The sequence below is a fragment of the Cnephaeus nilssonii genome (genome assembly GCF_951640355.1).
Source record: "Cnephaeus nilssonii genome assembly, chromosome: X".
In the NCBI taxonomy this organism is placed as follows: domain Eukaryota; kingdom Metazoa; phylum Chordata; class Mammalia; order Chiroptera; family Vespertilionidae; genus Cnephaeus; species Cnephaeus nilssonii.
This window is the reverse complement of record NC_137071.1, coordinates 50,898,673-50,911,643: the sequence shown is the minus strand read 5'-3', so window position 1 is coordinate 50,911,643 and position 12,971 is coordinate 50,898,673. Positions and strand designations below refer to the sequence as shown.

The 12,971-nt window shown below is 40.9% G+C and overlaps 1 protein-coding gene and 1 pseudogene across 4 annotated transcripts in view; one reads left to right on the top strand and one right to left on the bottom strand.

The window, feature by feature from the left end:
• HDAC8 (histone deacetylase 8) overlaps positions 1-12,971 on the top strand; it is a 234,888-nt gene that overhangs the window by 34,676 nt on the left and 187,241 nt on the right. The gene's annotated exons all lie outside the window — the stretch shown is intronic.
• LOC307095520 (bolA-like protein 3) lies at positions 10,048-12,805 on the bottom strand (annotated as a pseudogene). Its single transcript has one exon. The product of its transcript is annotated as a bolA-like protein 3 (transcript).

Here is a 12,971-nt window from a genome sequence, read left to right as displayed (position 1 = left end):
CTGGGGCTGATTTCTTTAGTTCTTACCTAATGTCATTTTTCTCTGTCCCAGGATCCTACCTAGGACACCACATTACATTTACTCATCATGTCTCCTTAGGGTCCGCTTGACTATGACATTTTCTCAGTCTTTCCTTGTTTTGATGACCTGGATAGTTTTGAGAAGTACTGGTCATAGTACTCAGTATTATATATTTTTCACTCTATTTTCTGCATTTTAATGTGTTTTTTAGTCTACTTAACGGAGTCATTTCAAATAGCCTGAGAAATACAACCCATTTTATTGCTCTTCCCGGCACTTATTTTTATAATAAATCTGAATAGTTCTTGAAGCTGGTTCTTGCTAAAGGAGGACAGTGTCTATAGCATTGGTGAAGTTTTCTAATGCAGTATGCACTCAGAGTAAATATTTCTATTTATTACTCATAGTCACCAAACCTATACTAGTATCAGCTTAGGAAACTTAAATAGAAATTGAAGGTGCAAATTCAAAGTATGTGTCTAGTACTAATTGGTCTTACTTTGTATTTTTTCTAATGTCTGAACTTTAGTGAAAGTCTTCATTTTCAATTTTATTGTCTATCTATATATATAAAAGCCTAATATGCTAAGTGTCCAATCGAGTGGTTAACTGACTGGTCGCTATGACGTGCACTGACCACCAGGGGGCAGATGCTCCGACTGGTAGGTTAGCTTACTGCTGGGGTCTAGATGATCGGGACTGAGCAAGACAGGGCCAGACACACCCTGGAGCCCTCCTGCAGTCCTCCCACAGTCCCTCCTCAACCACCGGCCCCAACTGGGACTGGGCAAGATGGCCCTGATTGGCCCTGGTTGCCAGCCAGGCTGAGGGACCCCACCCATGTACAAATTTTGTGCTCTGGGCCTCTAGTATATATATAAAAGGCTAATATGCAAAGTGTCCCCTCAGGAGTTCGACCAGGAGACCGGGAGTTCGACCAGGAGACCGGGAGTTCAATCGCTTGCTATGATGTGCGCTGACCACCAGGGGGCAGTACAGAACAAAGGAAGGCCCAAGCCAACAGCCGGCAGCCGGGAAGGAAAGCCCTGCCTGGCAGCCAGCAGCCGGGGAAGGGAGGCTTTGGCTGGCAGCTGGCAGCCAAGGAAGGGAGGCCCCGGCCAGCAACCAGAAGGCCCCGATCGGCCCTGATTGCTGGCCAGGCCTAGGGACCCTACCTGTGCATGAATTTCATGCACCAGGCCTCTAGTTTAAATATAAAAACCAAGAGCTCTGTGAAGAAAAAGAGGAAGGAATGAGAGTTGGATAGAGCCATGTGTTGTTCTATGGCTTGACCTTAATTTAATTTTCTGCTCCAACCTATCTTTAATATAAATTAGCTAGGCTTTTTTTCCAACATATTTTAAAATATTTAATCCAACCACCTACACATATTTGTATATAAATGATACCACTAAATGCTAGTAAGCTACATTCAATGCTAGTAGCTGATTTTTGTTAGAATTTAGTGGATTTTTCTTCTGAGAATCTTCATTTTCCATGCTTTTTATGTATTATCTTTGAAATTTAATAAAAATGGCTCTTTAAACTCTTCTGGAGTCTGGGGGCAAATCAAGGAGGAATTGAAATTACTACTCTTTCCCCATGTGCTTCAATATAGCAGTAAAAATGAATTACACAAGGTGGAATGAGTCAAGTGGTGATTATGGACTGTATTCCAGACACCTAACAAAACCTTTCTCAGTGATTCTTACAGCTTTCCTTTGGAGGTATCTTGAAGGTTGTTAAGCTCTTATTAATGACTTGACCAGGAATCCCTATCTGTGAATTTCTTATAGGGGAGATATACATCCATAAAGAAGGTACCCCAAATAATTTTAGAGACTTCTGTTTGCCCTCCAAGGCTTATTTCATATAAATATTATCAATGTTTACTAAAAATTTCTCATAAATACATGCAAATTGTAGGAAATGTGGTGTAAATAGTTAGAATTCAAGCCATTCAAATGAAAGAAAATGAATTATTGGATATAATGGTACAAATTATGTACTTTTAAAACTTCATAAAAAGGTATCTTTCTCCCTTCCTTCCTTCCTTCCTTCCTTCCTTCCTTCCTTCCTGCAACTGAGGTATGTGCCCTTGACTGGGACTCAAACTTGTGACTCTTCAGTCCTTGAGCCAATGCTCTATCCACTGAGCCAAACCAGCTAGGGCAATAAGGTGTCTTTCTATGTTATTAGGTGGCAACTTTGGAAGAGGCTTAATGTTGAATGTAGTTCATAGAGACTAAATGATTCTAATGTTATTGACTGCAACATTTACCTTGGTCAGCCATCTCTTCAAAAGTATATCCTTAGTCACAAGGAATGCCAAGTTGGGGGATGTCGATTGATAAGTGTAAATCTTTCCTACTTTTGAAAAATTCAGCTCAAAGCCCCTTTCAGTGCAGGATCAAGTGCATAATTTTCACATGTTTGCCCCACTGTGTTATTATGAGTATCCTAAAATGCAAAATGATGTCCATTGCCTTCTCTGTTTTATATTCTATTAGCTCAGGAAAGATTTTCATGCCATTGAGCACCAGACTGTGGGGTATATTTTTGGAAGCAAGTGTAGGTGTACCAGAGCCAAAAAAGGTTGGGAACAACTGTAGACAAACTGATCTCACTGTTCTTAGAGCTGCCAACTCTAGGCACAGAGCCCTTAAAGTGGACTATAAATGTAGATTGGGTAGTTAAAAGCAAATCCATTATGTAGGACTAATTTATGGTTTTCCACAATCAGGTGCATATATTTTGTACATGTTTTACAGGGAGAGAGCAGGTGTGCACAAAGCTGATTTATTTAGTTACATTAAATTAGAATTGGGGCCTTAATGAGAGAAAAACTGTGAGTTGGATAATTAGGATAGGTAGTACTTTGAATTTTTAAAATGCCTTTATTTAAACTGTGATAACATTCCTGTAAAGGAGTTAGATGATGTAGGAACTTTTTTTTTTAATTTCTTTATTGATTAAGGTATCACATATTTGTCCTCATGCCTCCATTCCCATCCCACACCCCTCCCCACACATGCCCCCACCCCCCTGTTGTCCCCAACCGCTGGTTAGGCGCATGGAACTTTTTGATAAGTCAAAAAACTGAAGCAGAGACTCCTATGTCTCCTGGTTCCTACCCCAGTTTCTATCATGGGAACATGTAAATCTCTAAAAGGACTTGCTGAACATAACTATGAAATCAAATGACAGAAGGACTTCTAGTTTTTCAGTCTTCCTCTTTGATAGAGGAAATATTGTGTATATATACCATATCTTCTTTATCCAGTCCTTGGGCATTTATCACAGGGCACTTCGGCTGTTTCCAACTCTTGGCCACTAAGAATAATGCTGCAATGAACATAGGGGTGCATATAAATGATTTCAAGTTTTTTGGGTATATACCCAGGAGTGGGATTGTTGGCTCGTATGGTAGCTCTATTTTTAATTTTTTTGAGGATTCACCAGACTGCTTTCCATAGTGGTTGTACCACTCTACATTCCCACCAGCAGTGAATGAGGGCTCCCTTTTTCCCACAATCTCTCCAACACTTGTTGTTGCTTGTCTTGTTGATAATGGCCACTCTAAGTGGTGTAAGGTGGTATCTCATTGTAGTTTTAATTTGCATTTTCCTGATTGCCGGTGAGATTGAATATCTTTTCATATACCTATTGGCTGTTTGTATGTCTTCTTGGGAGAGATATATTTTCAGGTCCTCTGCCCACTTTTTCATTGGATTGTTTATTTGTTTGGTGTTGAGTTTTACAAGTTCTTTATATATTTTGGAAATTAAATCTTTGTCAGAGCTACTGTTTGCAAATATCATCTCCCATCTGGTTGGCTGCCTGTTTGTTTTGTTGTCCATTTCTTTTGCTGTGCAGAAGCTCTTCAGTTTGATATAGTCCCATTCATATTTGCCTTTACCTCCCTTGCCCTTGGGTTCAAGTCCATAAAATGTTCTCTACCACCAAGGTCCATAAGTTTGGTACCTATATTTTTTTCTATGTGACTTATAGTTTCGGGTCTTATGCTTAAGTCTTTAATCCATTTTTGAATTAATTTTTGTACATGGGGACAAACTGTAATCCAGTTTCATTCGTTTGCATGTGGCTTTCCAGTTTTCCCAGCACCATTTATTGAAGAGACTATCTTTACTCCAATGTGCATTTCTGGCTCCTTTGTTGAAAATTATCTGTCCATATACATGTGGTTTTATAGCTGGGCTCTCTATTGTGTTCCATCGATCTATGTATCTGAATCTCTGCCAATGCCATGCTGTTTTGACTATCATAGCTCTGTAGTATATTTTAAAGTCAGGTAGCGTGATACCTCCAGCATTGTTCTTTTTTTTTTTTTCTTTCCAGGATTGCTTTGGCTATTCTGGGTCTTTTGTGGTTCCATACAAATCTGATGATTTCTCATTCTATTTCTTTAAAAAAATAACATTGGGATTTTGATGGGGATTGCATTAAATCTGTATATTGCTTTGGGTAAAATGGTCATTTTAACTATGTTGATTCTTCCAATCCATGAACACAGGATATTTTTCCATTTCATTGTGTCTTTTTCAATCTCTTTTAATACTGTTTTGTAATTTTCAGTATATAGGTCTTTTACATTCTTTGTTAAAAGAATTATTCCTGGGTATTTTATTCTTTTGGTTGTGATTGCAAAAGGAATTGCTTTCTCCATTTCTTTTTCTGAAGTTTTGTTGTTGGTATACAGGAAGGCAAAGGATTTTTGCACATTGATTTTGTATCCTGCCACTTGACTGTATTTAGTTATTGTTTCCAGTAGTTTTTTGATATAGTCGTTAAGGTTTTCTATATACAGAATCATGTTGTCCACAAAAAATGTCAGTTTGACTTCTTCCTTCCCTATTTGGATGCCTTGTATTTCTTTCTCTTGCCTTATTGCTCTATCTAAGTACTTCCAGTACTGTGTTGAATAAGAGTGGTGAGAGTTGACATCTTTGTCTTGTTCCTAATCTTAGGGGGAAAGCTTTCAGTTTTTCACCATTGAGTATGATATTGGCTGAGGGTTTATCATATATGGCCTTTATTAAGTTGAGGCACTTTCCTTCTATTCTTATTTTATTGAGTGTTTTAATCATAAATGGATGTTTTATCTTTATCAAATGCTTTTTCTGTATCTATTGACAAGATCATATGATTTTTATCCTTTCTTTTGTTAATGTGGTGTATTACATTGATTGATTTGCGGATGTTGAACCATCCTTAGGTCCCTGGAATGAATCCCACTTGAGCGTGATGTATTATTTTTTGGATGTACTGTTGTATTCAATTAGCTAGTATTTTGGTTAGGATTTTTGCATCCGTAGTTTTCTTTTTTGTGTGTTATCTTTGCCAGGTTTTGGTATTAGGGTTTTATTGGCCTTATATACTGTGTTAGGAAGTATTGCCTCTTCTTCAATTTTTTTTGGAAGAGTTTGCAAAGAATAGGGTCTAATTCTTCCTTGAATGTTTGGTAGAATTCACTGATGAAGCCATCTGGTCCTGGACTTTTGTCTTTTGGGAGGGTTTTTTTTTCCCGTTTTATTCCTTTACTAGAAGCCCGGTGCACGAAATTCGTGCACGGCGGGGGGTTGTCCCTCAGCCCAGCCTGTACCCTCTCCAATATGGGACTCCTGGAGGGATGTCCGACTGCCCGTTTAGGCCCGATCCTGGTGGGATCGGGCCTAAACGGGCAGTCGGACATCCCTCTCACAATCCAGGATTGCTGGCTCCCAACTGCTTGCCTGCCTGCCTTCCTGATTGCCCCTAACCGCTTCTGCCTGCCAGCCTGATCACCCCCTAACCACTCCGCTGCCAGCCTGGTTGATGCTTAACTGCTCCCCTGCCAGCCTGTTTGCCCCCAACTTCCCTCCTCTGCCAGCCTGGTCACCCCTAACTGCGCTCTCCTGCAGGGTTGATCACCTCCAACTGCCCTCCCTTGCAGGCCTGGTCCCTCACAACTGCCCTCCCTTGCAGGCCGGGTGCCTCACAAATGCCCTCTCCTGCTGGCCATCTTGTGGTGGCCATCTTGTGTCCACATGGGGGCAGTATCTTTGACCACATGGGGGCAGCTATATTGTGTGTTTCAGTGATGATCAATCTGTATATTACTCTTTTATTAGATAGGATAGAGGCCTGGTGCACGGGTGGGGGCCAGCTGGTTTGCCCTGAAGGGTGTCACAGATAAGGGTGGGGGTTCCCTTGGGGTGTGGGGCGGCCTGAGCGAGGGGCCTGTGGTGGTTTGCAGGCCGGCCACGCCTCCTGGCAACCCAAGGGGAGGCCCTGGTATCTGGAATTTATTTTCCTTCTACAATTGAAACTTTGTAGCCTGGGGCGGCAGCCATTTCTGTGGCAGTTAATTCACCTTCTACAATTGAAACTTTGTAGCCTTAAGTGGGTGAGCCCGGCCAGGGTGTGCGGAAAGCTTTGCTTCCCCTGTTGCCGCCGGCAACCCTGGCCTGCTTTCTCAAGCTCCATTCTGCCGCCATTTGTTTGAATTTGTTTACCTTCTATAATTGAAACTTTGTAGCTTGAGTGGAGGCTTAGGCCTGCAACGGCTATGGAAAGCTTGGCTTGCTCTGTTACCTGGGAAACCTTGCTCTCTGTGGCTGTAGCCATCTTGGATTGGGGTTAATTTGCATACTCGCCCTGATTGGCTGGTGGGCGTGGCTTGGCTGGTGGGCGTGGCTTATGTAACAGAGTGATGGTTAATTTGCATATTACCATTTTATTAGAGAGGATTATATTCCACAAATGAATGAGATCATGTGGTATTTATTTCTCTCTGACTTACTTATTTCACTTAGCATAATGCTCTCCAGCTCCATCCATGCTGTTGCAAATGGTAGGAGTTCCTTCCTTTTTACAGCAGCATAATATTCCATCCTGTAGATGAACCACAGGTTTTTAATCCACTCATCTCCTTATGGGCACGTAGGCTGTTTCCAAATCTTAGCTATTGTAAATTGTGCTGATATGAACATAGGGGTGCATATGTCCTTTCTGATTGGTGTTTCTAGTTTCTTGGGATATATTCCTAGAAGTGGGATCACTGGGTCAAATCAGAGTTCCATTTTTAGTTTTTTGAGGAAACTTCATACTGTTCTCCACAGTGGCTGCACCTGTCTACATTCCCACCAGTAATGCATGAGGGTTCCTTTTTCTCGGCATCCTCGCCAGTACTTGTCATTTGTTGATGATTGCCATTCTGACAGGTGTGAGATGGTTCCTCATTGTCATTTTGATTTGTATCTCTCAGATGATTAGTGACTTTGAGCATGTTTTCATATGTCTCTTAGCCTTCCTTATGTCTTTTTTCAAAAAGTATCTATTTAGGTCCGTTGCCCATTTTTTGATTGGGTTGTTTGTCTTCCTTTTGTTAAGTTGTATGAGTTCCCTATAAATGTTGGAGATTAAACCCTTATGGGAGATATCATTGGCAAATATGTTCTCCCATGTAGTGGGCTTTCTTGTTGTTTTGTTGATGGTTTCCTTTGCTGTGCAAAAGCTTTTTATTTTGATGTATTCCCATTTGTGTATTTTCTCTTTAGTTTCCATTGCCCTAGGAGCTGTATCAGTGAAGATATTGCTTCGGCATATATCTGAGATTTTGTTGCCTGTGGATTTCTCTAATATTTTTGTGGTTTCCCATCTTACGTTTAAGTCCTTTATCCATTTTGAGTTTATTTTTGTGTATGGTGTAAGTTGGTGGTCTAGTTTCATTTTTTTGCATGTGTCTGACCAAATTTTCCAGCACCATTTATTGAAGAGACTGTCTTGACTCCATTGTATGTTCTTGCCTCCTTTGTCAAATATTAATTGAGCATAGTGGTTTGGGTTGATTTCTGGGTTCTCTATTCTATCCCATTAGTCTATATGTCTGTTTGGTTGTTTCAGTTTCCTCACTGCTGATTGGTCTATGTAGATTTTCCAGTTCTTCATGATTTAGTCTAGGAAGGTTACATATTTCTAGGAACTTATCCATTTCTTCTAGGTTATTGAATTTTGTGGCATAAAGGCTTTCATAATATTCTAGTATGATCCTTTGTATATCTGTGATGTCTGTGGTGATTTCTCCCCTCTCATTTCTGATTTTTTTATATGGGTCTTTCCCCTTTTTTCCTTAGTGAGTCTAGCCAGGGGTTTGTCAATTTTATTAATCTTTTTAAAGAACCAGTTCTTTTTTTATTGATTTTTATATAGTCTTTTTGTTCTCGATTTCTTTTTGTTATTTAATTCTGCTCTGATTTTTATTATTTCCTTTCTTCTGCTAATTTTGGGTTGCTTTTGTCCTTCTTTCTCTAGTCTTTTAAGGTGTGATGTTAGGTTGCTTATTTGGAATTTATCTTTTCTTGAGATAGGCCTGTAGTGTTATAAACTTCCCTTTCATTACAGCTTTTGCTGCATCCCAGAGGTTTTGAAATGTTGTGTTATCATTCTCGTTTGTCTCTCTATATCTTTTGATCTCACCTTTTATTTCTTCTTTGACCCAGTCATTTTTAGTAGTATGTTGTTTAATCTCCACGTATTTGTAGGGTTGTTGTTTTTTTAACCTCCTTTTTGCAGTTGATTTCTAATTTCATGGCATCGTGGCCAGAAAATATACTTGGAATAATTTCAGTCTTTTTGAATTTGTAGATGCTTATTCTGTGACCCAACATACATCCTTGAGAATGTTCCATGTGCACTGGAGAAGAATGTATAGTCTGATGTCCTGGGATGAAATGTTCTGTAAATGTCGATTACATCCATTTGGTCTAGTGTTTCATTTAAGGCTGATATTTCTTTATTGACTTTTTATTTGGTTGATCTGTCTAGAGCTGTCAATGGAGTATTAAGGTGTCCAACTATAATTGTGTTTTGATCTGTTTCTCCCTTTAGTTCTGTGAATAGCTGTTTAATATATTTTGGTGCTCTCTGGTTGGACACATATATATTAAGAAGTATTGCCCTGACCGGTTTGGCTCAGTGGATAGATGTCGGCCTATGGACTGAGGGGTCCTGGGTTCGATTCCGGTCAGGGGCATGTACCTTGGTTGCGGGCACATCCCCGGTAGGGGGTGTGCAGGAGACAGCTGATCGATGTTTCTCTCTCATCGATGTTTCCGGCTCTCTATCCCTCTCCTTTCCTCTCTAAAACCAATAAAAAAAAGAAGTGTTATGTTTTCTTGATGTAATGTTCCCTTTATCATTATAAAGTGTCCATCTTTGTCTCTTGTTCTCTTGAGATCTATTTTGTCAGATGTAAGTATGGGTACACCTGCTTTTTTGTGGATGTTATTTGCTTGGAGAGTCATTTTCCACCCTTTTACTTTGAATCTATCTTTATCTCTGTTGTTTAGTTGTGTCTCTTTTAGGCAGCATATGGCTGTGTTTTATTTTTCGATCCAGTCTGCTACTCTGTGCCTGTTTATGGTGAATTTAGACCATTTACATTTAGGGTAATTACTGATGTATGAGGATTTCCTTTAGCCATTTTATCTTTTGTTTTCTGTTAACTCTGTGCTTCCATTGGTTCTTTTCCTTTATGCTTCTATCTGTTGTTTTTGTTTGGTGGTATCCCATACATCTTTTTTTCTGTTTCCTCTTTTTTTTTTTTTTTTAAGCTATATGTCTTGTTTGGGGAATTTCTGTGTGTGATTGCCATTAGTTTTATAAAAAGTGAAGTTGCATATATACCATAGTTTTTTCCCCTTTTAAGTGTATCTGATCTTCATCTTCCTTTGCCTGTTCATACTTGTCCCTCTTCCACTTGTATGTTTTTATTGTCACAAATTATCCCTATTTATGCTGCGAGTTTTTGGCAATCCTACTGGAAGTGTTATGACCTTATGTTCTTTGTTTCAGATAAAATAACTCCCTTGAGTATTTCCTGCAATGGAGGTTTTCTAGTGATAAAATCCCTCAGCTTCTATATGTCTGAAAATGTTCATATTTCTCCTTCATATTTAAAGAATAATTTTGCTGGATATAATATGCATGGCTGGTAATTTCTCTCTTTCAGACATTTGAATATTTCGTTCCACTCTCTTTTGGCTTGTAGAGTTTCTGCTGAGAAGTTGTGTGAAAGTCTGATGGGTTTTCCTTTGTAGGTCACTTCCTTCTTTTCCCTGGATGCTTTGAGGATTTTTTCTTTGTCACTAATTTTTGACAGCTTCATTACCAAGTGCCTTGGAGAGGGCCTCTTTGGATTGAGGTAACTAGGTGTTCTGTTTGCTTCTTGGATTCGAGGATCTAGTTCTTTCCATAGATTTGGGAAGTTCTCATCCACTATTTGTTTTAATAGACTGTCCATACCATGCTCTCTCTCTTCCTTCTCTGCTTTGCCTATGATTCTGATGTTATTTTTTTTTATGGAATCAGAGATTTCTCATAGGGCTACTTCGTATTTCTTTATTCTCAGGTCTCTCTCTTCTTCCCTCTGCATCATTTATTGATTCCTATCTTACCTAATAATAGACAAACATGTAAATTGATCGTACCTCCGCTACACCCACAGCCAATCAGAGTGAGTGTGTAAATTAGAAGGCCAAAGATGGCTGCTGCCCAGCTGCTCCAAGTGCAGAGTGGCCAGGCGGGGCAGGACGCCTGCTATGAGAGGGAGGGTGGTGGGTGAAGGGATCTTCAGGAGCAGAGTGCCACAGCGAAGACAATGCTGCAGACTCCGGAGTCTGCAGCGAAGACGAAGATGGCAGACAGCAGACTCTGGCTGGAGTCTGCAGCAAAGATGAAGAAGGCAGACTCTGGCTGGAGTGAAGGCCTGGGTCCCTGGTGCTGGAGGAAAACCGGTGCTGGAAGCCAAGGGAAGGAAGGCCTATTGCACGAAACTCTTCGTGCAATGGGCCTCTAGTCTTTAATATCACTAGTTCTTTCATCTAACTGGTTGGTTTTGTTTTCTATGCTCATCAATTCACTCTTAATTTCTTTAACTGCCTGATTCATTTCTAGGATTTCTGCTTTATTCTTTTTTTTTTCAGTTATCTGTTGCCTTTAATTAACATCTAAATAGATAATATATTCTTCTATAATTATAACATGGAAATGTCTATGAACAAAATAGATAAATATTTTTGGCAAATGCCTAGGAAAGAATGGTCAAGTTCATCCAAGGTTTTAAGCAGCAGCATCTATGCAGCCGGGGCGTGGTCAGTGTTTGGGGACAGAGGTAAATATCCGCAATCCATGCATTCCTTTGATTTCTTCTTTTAGGGCCTGATTTACCATCTGGTGCTGCTGGAGAGTCCTCTTCTCCTTTTAAATTCTTCTGACTCGATTTGGATTTCATACATTGACCCACAGCCTCCTGAAATATCAGTGACTTTAGTAGTTGTAGTTCTAGGAAAGCTTTCTTTGAGGATTTGGGTTACTTTGAGCTCCTCTTCAGTTTGCGAGGCATACATCCGCGGGGTGCAGCAAAGAAGAAGCCCGCGGGTCTGGCAGAGCAGAGGTGCTGCCCTGGCCAGTCTCCATGCCGCCATGCCCGGCCAACGTGACCCACCGCCAGAGGTCGCCGCCGCTATATTCTTTTTTAAAAATCCAATTTCTTTGGAGAAATACTCATTTTGTTCATTGATTTGTTTTCTGAGTGAGCTGAATTGCCTGTCGGTATTTTCTCACATCTCAGTATTTTCAGAACCGCAATCTTGAAATCTCTGTCATTCAACTCGCATAATTCCATGTGTTCCAGCCTGTTTTCTGGGGATTTTACATTTTTATTTCTGGTCATCGTTTTTGTGGTTGTTCATGACATTCATTGTTCTCCTTTGTTTTCCCATTTATCTCTGAGGAAGTATTTCTACTCTGTTCCAGTAGATGGCGGTGAATTGCAACATTTTTATCCTCTGTGGCCTCACAGTTTTGAGCCTCTCTGTAGGGCTGTACCTCCTCTGTTGTTTGGGGGTGAGGTTTGGTTTCCCCTCACAGTAATAGTGACCCCTGACCTCCACGGGTCCAGCCCAACCACCCCTCCTGGGGTTCAGTCACAGAGGGAAACTGTGTTTCTACTGCAATAGCTCTTGGCCTCTAGATAATACACTCCTGTAGCCAACTCCAAGGGCAATGGGAAGTGAGATTTGGGAGTTTAATCAGTGGCAGGGGTCTGCAATTTATTTTCTTAGCCTGCAGCCAGGCTCAGCTGTGGGGAGCAATTCTGTAGGGAGGGTGTCTGCTGACTTGCAGATCATGCCTGCAACTCGGATCCCATTCACAGTGTGCTCCCACGGTTCAGACACTCTCTCACTGTTTGTGTGCGCGACCACACAATGCCACCACTCCAGTGGCTATTCCAACAGCCAGGCACTTGCCGGGTTAGCTCTCTGTTCATCCTGACTGGCTGAGGAAAGTGCCCTTAACTTAAGGTGACCAGACGTCCTGCTTTTGGCGGGACAGTCCCGTGTTTTTTTTTTTAATTTCTTTATTGATTAAGGTATCACATATTTGTCCTCATCCCCCCATTCCCATCCCACACCCCTCCCCTGTTGTCCTTAACCGCTGGTTAGGCTCATATGCTTGCACACAAGTCCTTTGGTTGATCTCTCCCCTTTACCCCCACCCTTCCCTACCCTCCCTCTGAGGCCCGACAGTCTGATCCATGCCTCCTTGTTTCTGGGTCTGTTCTTGTTCATCCATCTATGTTGTTCATTATTTCCCCTAGATGAGTGAGATCATGTGCTATTAGAAATACACTTATAAGAACCGAAAATGAGACAAGCAATAATGGTTATGGTGACAGGCAAATGAATTGGTCTGTAGTGAGTTTCTTTCTGGGCCAACAGTTCTTTTGAGACCCAATTGCAATGTCCAACAGTTCCTTATGTGTACATGTCAGCACTGACATTACAGTTCTGGATGGTGGACAAATGGTGGTAATGCAGGTCCGACTCTCTCTGGTTTGGTCCTGGGCAACCTGCAGTGATGCACAGCTGCTAACTGCTAGTATGGGA